Source organism: Cavia porcellus, unplaced genomic scaffold, assembly GCF_034190915.1.
Source record: "Cavia porcellus strain 051 isolate PalLab524CR breed Dunkin Hartley unplaced genomic scaffold, mCavPor4.1 scaffold_14, whole genome shotgun sequence".
Classification (NCBI taxonomy): domain Eukaryota; kingdom Metazoa; phylum Chordata; class Mammalia; order Rodentia; family Caviidae; genus Cavia; species Cavia porcellus.
In genome coordinates this window covers 40,355,837-40,370,051 of record NW_026947497.1, presented here as the reverse complement: position 1 = coordinate 40,370,051, position 14,215 = coordinate 40,355,837, and positions in this window count along the sequence as shown.

Genomic DNA, 14,215 nt, shown 5'->3' with positions numbered 1-14,215 from the left:
TTTGTTTAGCTTCGAGAAAGCAATGGCTGTCTAACTCTCTTAGCTGTGTACACATACTCGAGCACCGGAGCTTAATTCGAAGTGACCTGAATTCATGCTCCTTTGTGCTTTTGTCTGTACTTTCTTTGTACGTATTAGAAAATACTTCTAAAATAATAAATATAAATCTTCAACCAAATTTTAAAATATTTATTTAAAATATTTATTAGTCTTTATAAAAATTAAGCCAAGTGAGTATTTTTCTTAGCATTTTCCATGGAACTGTTTCAGATATGTAGTTAACTAGCACAGGTAGGAGTAATTAAGTGTTTATTCGGAAGGAAAGGCATGGAGAATACAGGGATAGCATTGACAAGGGTATCAGGCTCTGAAGAAAAATCACAAGATAGAAAATAGACCCATATGATTGGTCATAAGAAGTGATTCTTTTACATCTTGAGACTACACACTGCTATTTGTTTATTTGTTCGTTTGTATTTCTGAGGCAAGGTTTCACTGTGAAGTTAAGCTGGCCTTGAACTCACTGGGTAGCCCAGGCTTGCAGCTATCCTCCTACCTCAGCATCCTAAGAGCTGGGATTACAGGCCTCTACTATCAAGCCCACAGAGCTATACTCTTAAGTAAAGTAATCAGACACATTTGTTTAACTATCACATTGTTTCTTGGGTGTGAAACTGAAAGGGTAAATAAGGATCAAAAACATATAATGGGTATAGGAAGAAAATGTTCAGATAAGAAGGTGTCTTAGTTACTTTTTACTCTTTGCTGAGACAAAATACCCGAAGCCCAAAGTTGGGAAAGGAAAGGTTTATTTCTTACAGTTTTTGGAGGTTTCAGTGCATACTCAGTTGGCCCAAGGCAGGGTGGCATGGTGGGGCCACAGTTCATGGCAGCTGCAAACAGCAAGGAGGAAAAAGGCAAAAGAGCAAGACACACCTTGTTCCTGCCATTACATCACATCCTGGCTCCACCCCTAGGCCAGTGTAGCACTCACACCCCCAATCCAAGTGCTAAACAATGAGCCAATCACAAATGCACACTGCGAAAGCCTGAAGCCTGGGGGCCACAGACATAAACCATGACAGAAGGGAAACTAGAGAGGGAAAAGGAGAGAAGGGAAAAGTTTTCTTTAAGAAAAGAAACTAGAAGGGAGAGTTGGAAACAAAGCTTTTGTAAATGATGAGAAGAAGGGTTGAAGGGAGGGGAGGGACTTGGGAAAAAAGAATTACAATATAGATGTACAGATACAAATTCCCAACAATGCATGTGATCACTATGTATATCTAAAGTGTGCCAAGAACATTAATTTCTTTTAAAAGGGAAATTCTATTTTTAAAGTCACAAAATAATACAAACATAAAACTTCTGGAAAGTTGTTTTCTTACCAAATACTCTTTTAATATTTTATAATTTGGATGAACACAGAGCATGTGAATTTTCAAAGTTATAGGAGAGCTACATGAAATATGATTTTTTAACTGTTTGAGATGAAAGACAAAGCCTGATACCCTGAAAACACATCAGAATCTTAAATAAAAGCCTCTGTCAAGTGCTTGAGACTGGATCTACTGATGTGGGTTTTAATTTTTCTCAAGAATATCTCCAGCTTTTCTCAAAGCAATAAGCTAGAAATGGAGATCAGAAGAACAATCTGCAGAAATCCATTTTTAAACTTTTTTTCCTGGCTTCCTGTGCTCCCAGGGAGAGCTTCTCATGGAGGAGAGGGCGTTTCAGTGAACGTAACTGTTCTTCAGTCCAGAATCCGACCTGTCTGAAATACTTCAGAACAATTAGCAAATTGTCATCCACTTCCTTCTCCTTTGCTTTAGCCCCCTGGGACAAAAGGAGCCCTGTCACAGTGGTACCTGGAAGTATTCTTTCTTCTTTACTTTTTCCTGCTGACTCCTAATCTATGCTGCATTCAGATAACAGTTTTTGGGTTTGCAGAAAAAGCAAATTTTAGCCTTCAAAGTCAAACTTTTTTCCAGTTCTGTGATTTGCTCTCTTTTGGTATTTCACAAGCCTACTGCTTTCTTCTTCACGCCCCTGAGAAACAGCATTATCATATCATCAGGGGAACTAAATTAGCTGCTACTGTCCCAGAGCACGAATACTGAGGTCAGCCAACTGGAATTCATCCTTGTCTGGCTGAAGCCTGGGCTGCTGGGGAAAGTAAAAAAGGCAGTGAACCAAGAGATATCTAGTGTCCCTCTTGAGGAACAGGGGCAAAAAAATTACCCATTCTGCTCCTGGTAAGGAGAAGAGTAATTTCATGCCAAATGAATTAGCACTGTGATGTGAATCTTTTATTATTAATTATTATTTCTGAGAACAGATGCACTTGAGAAAGGTCAGTGGCCTTCCCTTTTTAGCCCTCCTCCTGGGCTACAGGGCGAGATCTGAAGGCCTGGTGGCCTTGCATGGGCACTGGGGAACCTCCAGCCTTTCCCCAGGAGATGAGGGCAGTGATCATTGCCACCAGATGTGACTTAGGGAGCCTGCTTGTCCTGCTTTCTCCTTCCCTTCACATTTCAGTTTATCAGATTCTATGTGGGGAGTAGTGAGCCACAGGTCTTGGGACTGTTTTCACTTTCGGGGTACATAGAGGTAGAGAAAAGAAAGTACGCTATCGGGGCTGAGGTGGCTGTCCTCAGATGGGCTACTGGAGGTAGGTCAGCTCACAGTGTTGACTCCTGGCCGACCTCTGGAACCTTAGACACGGGGAGGGTTTCCAACATTTGTAGAAATTATAAGAGTGACTCAGGTGTGTAATCTCAGAGTTCTGGCAAGCTAAGGCAGGAGAATCTCAAGTTTGAGTTCAACCTGGGAAACTTGCACCTGTATTAAAAAAAAAAATTAAATTAAAAAAGACTGAAGATATAGCTAAGAGACCATGGGTTCAATCTCCAGTACTGGAAAAGAAAAGAAAAGAAAAAGAGAGAGAAGAAAGGAAAGGAAAAACAAAAGAAAATTTAAAAAAGAAATGACTCACGTTTCTTATTCATATAAATAATGTCTTTTATGCCAAACACTTGCTTTCTTCTGGAGTCTGGAATTTTGACACATTCCAAACAAGAGTGCCAGTGTGACCAGTTCACTGCAGAAACACCAGGCAACAAGGTTCAAGTGAACTTCCCCAGCACCTCACATTTCACAAGTGTTGGTAGGGAAAGTGCGGAAGAGAGGAGCCGTAGAAGCTTGAGCCCAAGTTTCTCTGGACTTCACTCTTCTCCTTTAGCCTTTGCTGACTTTTCTTTTTATTCTTTAACTAAAATAAGTTACAGCCATGAATACAATTATGCACAGTCCCCACAAATCATCAAAACTGAAGATGGTTTGGAGAGCCCTCAACACACGGGGTATAGTGAAAAGGTACTGCATTTCTCACCTAGACTTTTAAAATTAAAATGAGAGACTTCTTTGCAGTCTTGAGGGCTCTGTGAAAATGCCACTGTTAACTCTATCTTAGAAAGAAGTCACTACTGTGGATTCCATATTTAAATTACTTACTACATATTAATGCATTGCACCCTTGTCAAATTAGGTGCTATAGAAGTTTTCATTTTAAAGAAGCTACTGAATGAAACAGTATTTCCTTAGAAACACCACAAGTTACTGGAGTGTGGCACTGGAAAGCTTTCAGGTCTGACTGAATGATTTTCCCTGAGAAGCACTCTGCATTGAATTTTCTGAGAAATACAGATAAAAATGTTATATCTGAGAAAATACATTAGAGAATATAAGTTACATTACTACCAGGATATTTTTTTGTGATACTTAATCTAAAGAATTATCACTTTAGGTGACTGTATCAAAAAACTGCCTTAGATTATGTTAAAATTCTTTAGGAGAGTCTTCAGATGGACACATGTATTAAAGTTTTAGTAAAATTTAGGCTCCATAGAAAGACTGAGGGAACATCAGATTAAGTCAGTTACACAGAAATTGAAGGGAAAAGTGGGCAAATGCGACTTCCAAGAACAGCAGTACCTGGCTCTCTTGCAGCTACAGGCACCTCAGATCTGAGGTTGCATCTCTGGACTCCGCAGAGACAAGGTTTTAGGATAATACACACAACTGGTTACCAGTGGGCTAACACATAGTGCAGAAGTGAAGTCGTTTCCCCTCAGCCTCAGAACAGATGGTTTCCAATATGTGTAATAATACCATGCTTCAACCACGCCTGTGGAGAACATAACTCTGTTGACCTATTTAACAGCCCCAGGTTAGAAGTTTGCAATTTGGAGCTAGATAGAAAATCTTCACGCTGATGATAAGCTATGCTTTAAGCCATTATTTATTTATTTACTTAGCGGCTTATTTTGTCTTCACAAAATGGAGTGACATAACTCAGTACACAGGGCTGTAGACAGAGTAAGATGGAAAGCCAGGAAGTGTAGGATCCCGGTGCCTGGAACCTTGTGGAAGACAAATGGAAGAAATTCCAGCCCCTTGCTTGTCTTTTGGGAGAATCGTAGATCTGGCAGAGAGATAGTCAAGGAAGCATCATTAAATAAAAGATCTGTCTACTCAACTCACCCTAGAGCAATTTGTTAGTGTATTCCATGTGATGAAACACTGAAAAAAAATAATCAGCATCACTCTGGACTTGTGATTTGCAGCCCTGGTTGATTCCTCTGGAAACTGACACCGTGGCCTATTTCTCCTTACTGCTAATCACATGGGCATCCCTTTGAAGCTTACTTCTGTGAGAAGTAAACTTACTTTGTTGTTACTCCTTCCCATGACAACCTTTTCCCCCTAGTATGGAGAACTGAATCCAGGGCCTTCACACTGTGCTCTGTCCCGAACCCCTTTTCATTGCTTTATTTTGAGACAGGGTCCCACTAAGTTGATAAGCCTGGGCTCAGACTCAGGTTCCTTCTGTCTCAGGTCCCCATTCTGTTGGAATTACAGATGTGTGCTACCAGGCATAACAAACAATTTGCAACTGATATTTTATGTCAGATCAGATCTAGTAAAGACCCAATCCAGTCATTTTCTGAGAAATGAAGTGGTACAAACTTCACTTCATTTACTTTTGCTATGATTTAGTTCTAAAATGTTCTCCAAGAGCATCACATTGACAGGTAAAATCTAGAGATGCCATTAAATCATGAAGACCTAACCTCATCAATAGATTAACCCACTGATAAATTGATAGCTATTAGGACATGCAGCTTGGTTAGAAGTAGTTCACTGGAGTGTGACCCTGAATGGTGTACTTTTCTCTGCCACTTCCCAGCTTTCTCTGTTTCCTGGTTACTTGGAAGTAGGCAGTTTTCTACTTCCTATAGTGGTCTTCTACCACGATGACTCTGCCTTGAAGTCAGCTGACCATGGACTGAAACTGCAAACCATGAGCCAAATAAACTCTTTTCTCTTTTAAAGTGTGTATGTCTAATACTCTTTCCCCTTCCCATTTGAAAAAGATTTTCTTACTTCCTATTACCTGTCTTTTATTTTGCTCTTATTTATATTTAGGTTTCTCATATAAAAGAAACCATGCAATATTTAAGCTTGTGTGTCTGATTCATTTCACTTAATATTATGGTCTCAAGGTGCATCCATTTATCTGCAAATATGAAATTTTTGGTCACTAGAGTATTCACTATTAATGGAGAAAATACAATCTAAGTAACATTATGAATGACTATTAAAAACGAAAGAAAAATAAAATCCAAATCATTGCCTCCATATTTTTTTCAGATCAATCAGAAATTTTCAAAATAGTTCTCAGATACTGTAGTTAAATTCCAAAACCACATGGACACCAATATTCATATTTGTCAAGAGGGTAGGAGATACTTTGCTTTCCTTGAGGCCACAGGTAGGCCTTGTAGGGTTACTGTAGTCTGCTGCTTTTACCTATTTATTTTTCTACTTTACATTTCAGTGGTCAGTAAATTTCCCCAGATATTAAAGTCTGGGCCTGGGAGATAGTGGTTCCTAAGGCCATCAGGGCTCTGCATCCCAGCATCAGTCACAGAAGAAATTTACTGGCACCCAGACGCGTTCTCATTATGTAACACCTGGGAGAAAATGCATCTTAATGAATTGGAGTCAGGGCTGGCAGTAATAGTGTTGAAGCAAACAAACTTTCAGCAGCCTTGTTACATGCAATTATCAGTTGAAACTGTGCTCTTAAGACCTGCCACTGGGCACGTCCAAATATATGGATTTGCTATTGCTGATATTCTGGAGGTTTTGATACCCAGTTATCTCTGCTTTTTATAGACAATCCTCAGTGTCATGACTTAATATTTAACTTTCTGGGACGCTGTCAACCTCTGGTTTCTAAAGTGAAACTAGAACAACTAATTTATACTTAGTGCTTTTTCTTCATTTACAGCTGAGGCAACAAACAGGGTGAAATATGTATTTATCCAATTAACCAATGCCCATATTGAGTAATACTGTGTTATAAAGTGTGCAGAGACTTAAAACGGATTGGATATCACCCTGTTCCTACTTTCAAAAGCTTCTAAACAGTGGCTAAGAAAAGAACAAGGAAGAGTGAAACATATAAATAAAGCAAGAAAGAAAGTTACAACTTCAGAATTATGATGAGTTTTATAGAAGTTGGAAAGTTGTATGGTTCCCAACCATGTAACGATGAAAGAAAGATGATGAAAAGATTCCACAGTCCCTGAAAAATGTGCGATAGATAGGAGAGGAATGTTTGCAAAGCATATGTGACCTTCAAAATTAGAAAAGAATGAGTCTTCTGGCTGGGAAGTGGGAGGAGTACCTGCTGAAGTTCACTGTGGATGAATCATGGAGATTCTGAGGACTGACAGGAATATTGGGGCGATGGGATCAATCACATTGTGGAGGACATGATGTTCAAGAGAAAGCCACATTTATTTAGCATTTAAAAGGGATTTATGAATGATTTTTAACAAAATTAATTACATAATAAAATTACTAAATCCATACTTGGGAAGATCCATCTAGATATAGCTTGAAGAGAAAAAGTGAGAACAATCTGTTTGCTGTAAAGTGCAAGGCAACTGTAAAGGTGAAGGGTAAAACCTTATAAAAGCATGAATTCTAATGTGAAAGTAAACTTAGAAAGAAGAAAATATCAAAAGCACCAAAAGAATCTAGTTAGTCATTAGATGTAGATGCTGAGAAAAGAAAGAAATCAAAGATCAGTTCAAGATTTTTTTTCCTTATGTGAAGAAGGTAGCTGTAGCAAAAATAAACCACAGGAAGTTTGGGATAGAAAGTGGGAGAGGAATATTAGGTTTTGGAATTTTTTTTAACAGTAGCAAAATGTTATTAAAGGTAGGAAAAGAAACAGAAGTACGCCCTGCAGTACAACAGTGGCCACCAGGCAAGACAGTAGACGGTGGCAAAATCCTAAAATGGACTGTTGTTTTTGTGTCACCCACTCCATAGGCTGATGTCAAGTGCAGGCCACCCTATCAATGGAAATGCTAAATTTGATACACAGTTGGATAAATTAGGTGATTACTTACTCTGTAATAACTAGTAAATAAATTTGTAAAAAAAAATACAGCTTAAGAGCCAAAGACAGGGCTGGAGATTTAGCTCAGTGGAGCAGTACCTGCCTGGAAAATGTGAGGTCCTACATTCAATTCCTGGTATCCCTGCCTCCACTCAAGAAAGAGTCAAAGACAAAAGTCACAGGAACATCTCAATAGATGCCACAAAAGCTTTAAGTCAGGCCCAACACTCTTTCATGATTAATAAAAAACCTCTATAGAGAATTGGAATAGATGATCTTTACTTCAACCTGATGAAAACCATCTATGACAAACCACTCTACATAGAAAACCCCAAAAACTCTTCCAAAAGACTTCTAGATTTAATAAGCAAATTTGAGAGCATAACTAAATACAAAGTGAATATTCAAAAATCAATCAGATTCCTGTACACACACAACAAAATCAGAGAAAAGAATTGTGGAACAATACCCTTCAAAATACTTAGGAAACAATATAACAGAGGAAGAAATAGATCTGTATATTGGAAATTGCAGTACTCTGAAGAAGGAGATTGAAGAAGATGACCAAAAGTGGCAAGATATCCCTTGTCCACGGACAGGAATAACAAACATTGTGAAAATGGTCACACTTCCAAAACCATTATATATATTTAATGTAATCCAGATCAAAATACCGTTAGAATACCTCACAGAACTAGAGAAAACATTCCAAAAATTCATATGGAACCAGAAGAGAACACAAAAATATTGGCAATCCTGGAAATCAAATGCCAAGCAGGAGACTTCAGAATCTTTGACTTGAAATTATACTACAAAACTACTACGGAAAAAACAAAACAAAACAAAACAAAACAAAACAAAACAAACAAACAAACAAACAAAAAAACAAAACCAGAATGGTACTGGCAAAGAAACAGATCTCAGGATCAGTGGAGCAGATTAGAAGATGCAGACACAACTACAAACACATTCTTTTTTTCATTTTAAAAAAGATTAAGAAAAAAGAGGACATAACAAAACCGGTCAGAACAGAACAATTTAAGCAACATAGTGTTTCACCACAAGACAACCCGACATAGCAATAGCTACCATAGTGTCTCTTTCCTTGAAATATTTGAGTATACTTTCATATACGATAGTATCAAACCTAACAAGACAGTGTAAAACCATTCAAGAGAATGATAGTATTAGAAGGTATTCAGAACCAACTAACAGAAAGCGAACAATGGTTACTATATTATCTCCTTGTCCATAAAAAATTTTATTTATACTATCACATATAATAAAATCCAGTAAGATACAACATGATAAAACCCATGGAGATAGAAGAACAAAAGCTTGGTGGAACTTCAAAACAAGCAATCTTATCTTTGACAAAGGGGCTGAACATATTCACTGGAAGAAAGATAGGCTCTTTGATAAATGGTGCTGGAAAAGCCATCTATCTACATGTTGGTGACTAAAACTAGACCCATGTCTATCACCATGCACTGTACTAAAGTAACAATGGAGCATAATTTTAAGTATCAAAATACAAACAATAAATATATTGGAAGACAAAGTAGGTAGAAATCTTGAAGACATGGGTGCTGGCAGAGAGTTCATAAACAAAACCCAAATTGTAGAGAAATACTTTAAAGAGTCAATAATTGGGATCTCCTCTTATTAAAAAAAAACTTTTACACATCCAAAGAAATTACCAACAGAGTGAAAAGAAAAACCACAGAGTGGAAAAAAATTGTAGCCAATTGTACCTCAGACAAAAGACATTTAGAACATATAAAGAACTGAAAAACTGGCTGCAGAACCCCATCCCAGCCTGGTCGACCTCTCTTCCTCATCTGGGGGCCACACCGTGGCTTCCTGCTGGGAACAGTGAGTCCGGCCACGCCGTGGAACCCCGTCCCAGCCTGGCAAGACCTCTCTCTTTCACCTGGGGACCACACCGCAGCTCCTACCAGGAAGAGTGAGGTGGGCCGAGATGTGGGACCGCATTTCAACCTTGCCGACCACCCTCTCTCACCCAGAGGGCACACGGCAGCTGCCCCACCTGAAGGAGGCAACTGGATCAAGCTGTGAGAAACTTCTCAGACCTTACCTACAACCTTCTTTTTGTCTGGAGAACTCCAGCACTACTGCCACCACCTGGAGGAGGGAGCAGCCCTGCTGCTGAGGAGGGAAGCTTTGCTGCCACAGGAACAAGCAGTATAGCTTAAGGAGGCTTTAGGTCTACTTGAGAGGCGCCTGGCAACCTTCTCTTAATCTGGGAGCTTCACTGCCCAAAGGAGGGAGCTACATTACCAGAGGAGTCCCAGGAGTCCAGAACATAAGAGACAATTTCCAACACGCCCAGAGGAAGCTTGGAACAACACTTGAAGCTTGAAAATATAGGAAAATGACAAAACAAAAGACCAAAATGCAATCTCAAACATCCAGCCCATCCTAAGAAAGCCTAGGAGCCATGTATATAGAAGAAAATACATGCCACATTCCTGAAATACCTGAAAAAACAGTAACCAAAATAAAGAAGCAACTCTGCGAAGCCTTAAAGGGATTCAAACAAGAAATAATCTCTTGGTAAAAGAAGAAATGATAAAAGAAATGAAGGAGATGCTGAACATATCTAAAGAAGACACAGTTAAAAAATTAGAGGAACTAAACAAAAAGATAGAATTCCTGGATAAACAATATAAGAAACAAACAGAATATAATAAGCAGATGTAAAGAGATATACAGGAAATTCAAAAACTCCTTGAAAGTTGTAAAAAACCATTTGAATAAATGTGAAGATAGAATTTCAGACCTCGAAGACAAGATTCCAGCCAGTGAACAGGAAAAGAAAGATCTTTTAAAAATAACAAGATATCAGGAAATAACAATTCAACACTTGCAAGATGAACCAAAGAGGAGCAGCGTAAGGTTGATAGGCATAAATGAAAAAGAAGGGGACAACATAAAGGATATCAAGAGAATATTTAGAGAAATAATAGCTGAAAATTTCCCAAACATGAGATTGGAAACTGATATCAAGATCAATGAAGCATATAGAACTCCAAATAACCAAACCAAAACAAAACTACACCCACACATATAATAATTGCCTTCCCAGTAATTGAACAAAAGAATAGAATATTAGAAGCTGTCAGAGAGAAAAGACAGATCGCCTATAAAGGAAAAACCTATCAGAATCACAACAGACTTCTCAGCACAAACAATAAAGTCAAGAAGAGCATGGAGTAAAGTATTTCAGATCCTAAAGGAAAATGTTTTCCAACCTAGACTGATATACCCTGCAAAACTGTCCTTCAAAATTGATGGAGAAATAAGATACTTCCATGACAAAGAACAGCTGAAGAACTTTATGATCATCAAGCCATCCCTGCAAAGAATGCTGAAAGACAGCCTAGATACATTTAGGAAAAAACCACTAAATGAAGCAGACAATTAAACAGAACAGAAAGATAAAGATGCAACAGCAGAAAGATAACATGTCAACAATAAACCAATATATAACAGTTATAACCATTAATGTAAATGGTCTTAATGCACCAATTAAAAGAAACAGACTAGCAGAATGGATCAAGAAACAAAATCCAACCATATGCTGTCTACAAGAAACCCATTTAACCCAAAAGGATACTCACGGACTAAAAGTCAGAGAATGGAAAACAATATTTCATGCAACAGGAACCCCCCCCCAAAAAAAAAGCAGGGGTAGTGATTCTGTCTGCAGATAATGTGAACTTCAAGCCAGTAATGATCAGAAGGGATAAAGAAGGTCACTACATACTGGTTAGGGGAAAACTCCAACTGTCTTAACTTTCTTAAATATACATGCACCAAATTCCAGAGCACCCAATTATATAAAATAAGTATTAACAGAAATGAAAAATCAAATTAGCAGTAACACAATTCTAACAGGAGATCTTAACACACCATTGACACCAAGGGACAGATCAACCAGACAGAAAATCAGCAAAGAAATAAAAGGACTGAATCATACCTGTGAACAAATGGACTTGATAGACATATACAGAATATTCCACCCAACAACAACAAAATACACATTCTTCTCAGCAGTACATGGGTCATTCTCTAAAATAGACCATATATTAATTCACAGAACATATTTATATAAATGCAAAGGAGTTGAAATTATCCCTTGCATGCTATCGGATCATAGCACTATGAAATTAGAGATTAATGATAAAAGATACTGCAACAATCTCACAAACACATGGAAATTGAATAACACACTCTTGAGTAATCAGTGAGTCACAGGGGAAATTAAAAAAGAAATTAAACAATACCTACAAACAAATGAAACACAAATACAACTTACCGGAATCTGTGGGATGCAATGAAAGCTGTCCACAGAGGAAAATTTATTGCACTGAGTTCCCACATCAGGAAAACAAAGGATACAAATAAATAACCTGATGTTACACCTCAAACATCTAGAAAAAGAAGAGCAAGTCAAGCTCAAAGCCAAAAGAAGCGAGGAAATTATAAAAATCAGAGCAGAAATCAGTGCAATAGAGACTAAAAAAAAAAAAAAAAAAAAAAAACAGTCCAAAAAATCAATGAATCAAAGAGTTGGTTCTTTGAAAGAGTAAATAAAATCGACCAGCCCCGAGCCAACCTTATTAAAAAAAGGGAAGAAAAAGCTCAAATTCATGAAATAAGGAACGAAAGAGGTGAAATCTCTGCAGACCCTATAGAAATATAGAAGATCATCAACACCTATTTTGTAAACCTCTACTCTCAAAGGTTTGATAACACAGAGGAAATAGACACATTCTTAGAAGCATATGAAGTACAAGAGCTAGTTCATGAAGATGTAAAACTGCTGAGTAACCCAATTTCTATTAATGAAATTGAAAATGTAATTAAATCTTTACCTACAAAGAAGAGCCCAGACCCAGACGGATTCACTGCAGAATTCTACAAGAAATACAAAGAAGACCTAATGCCAACACTCCTCAAACACTTCAATGAAACTGAAAGGGAAGCAATCCTTCCTAAATTGTTCCTAAAAGCAAATATTACTGTAGTACCAAAACCTGAGAAGGACCCAACTGAAAAAGAGAACTACAGACCATTTTCCCTAATGAACACAGATGCAAAAATCCTCAATAAAATATTGGCAAACAGGATGCAGCAAATTGTCAAGAAGATCATACACAATGACCAAATGGGATTCATCCCAGGCATGCAGGGATGGTTCAATATACGTAAATCAATAAATATAATCCACCATATCAATAGAGCCAAAAGTTAGAATCACACAATCCACGATCATTTCTATAGATGCAGAAAAACCTTTTGATAAGGTCCAAGCCTCATGTATGATAAGAACCTTGCAGAAAATTGGAATAGATGGTCTTAACCTCAATATAATAAAGGCCATCTATGACAAACCAACAGCTAATATCATACTAAATGGCCAAAAATTGAAGACCTTTACTTTAAAATCAAGCACAAGACAAGGATGTCCTTTATCACCACTCCTATTTAATATAGTACTGGAAATACTAGCCAGAGCAATTAGACAAGAAAGAGAAATAGGAGGGGTAAAGATAGGAAAAGAAGAAGTTAAATTATCATTGTTTGCAGATGACATGATACTCTACATAGAAGACCCCCTGAACTCCATTGAAAGACTCTTAGATATACTAAATAAATTCAGTAATATAGCTGGGTACAAAATCAATACTCAAAAATGAATGGCATTCCTATACACTAACAACAAAATCAAAGAGAGAGAAATAAGAGAAGCCACACGCTTCACACTAGCAACCAAAAAAATGAAATATTTAGGAATAACTCTCATGAAAGAAGTGAAAGACCTATACAGGGAAAATTATAATACACTGAAAAATGAAATTGAAGATAATCTCAGAAAATGGAAAGACATCCTTGCTCATGGATAGGAAGAATAAATATTGTGAAAATGGCCATTCTCCCAAAAGTTTTATACAGATTCAATGAAATCCCGATAAAAATACCATGAACATACGTCATAGATCTAGAAAAATCACTCATAAAATTCATCTGGAGCCAGAAGAGACCTAGAATAGCAAAGTTCTAAGCAGCAAAGGCAAGGCAGGAGGCTTTACAATCCTTGACTTGAAGTTATACTACAAAGCCACTGTAGTAAAATCAACATGCTAGTGGAACCAAAACAGAACCGAAGATCAGTGGAATAGATTAGAAGATACAACCACAACTACAAACACACTCAACCACCTTATTTTGATAAAGGGGCCAAACATGTTCACTTGAAGAACAATGGAAAATGTTCTAAATGATGTTGGAAAATGATGTTGGAAAAACTTGCTCTCCATACGCCAAAAACTAAAACTAGTCCCATGTCTATAACCATGTACTAAAATAAAATCTAAATGGATCAAAGATCTGAATATTAAAACAGAAACACTAAACCTATTGGAAGACAAATTGGGTAAGAACCTTGAAGACATAGGAGTAGGTCGAGAATTCATGAACAGGAATCAAACCGCACGGGAAATACTTCCCAGAGTCAATAATTGGGATCACCTCTTATTAAAAAGTTTCTGCACATCAAAAGAAATCTCCAGCATAGTGAAAAGAAAACCCACAAACTGGGAAAAAATCTTAGTGAACTGCCCCTCAGACAAAGGACTTCTGTCTAAAACATATAAAGAATTAAAAAAATCAGACCCCCAAAATTCAAAGACCCAATCCAAAAGTGGGCATCTG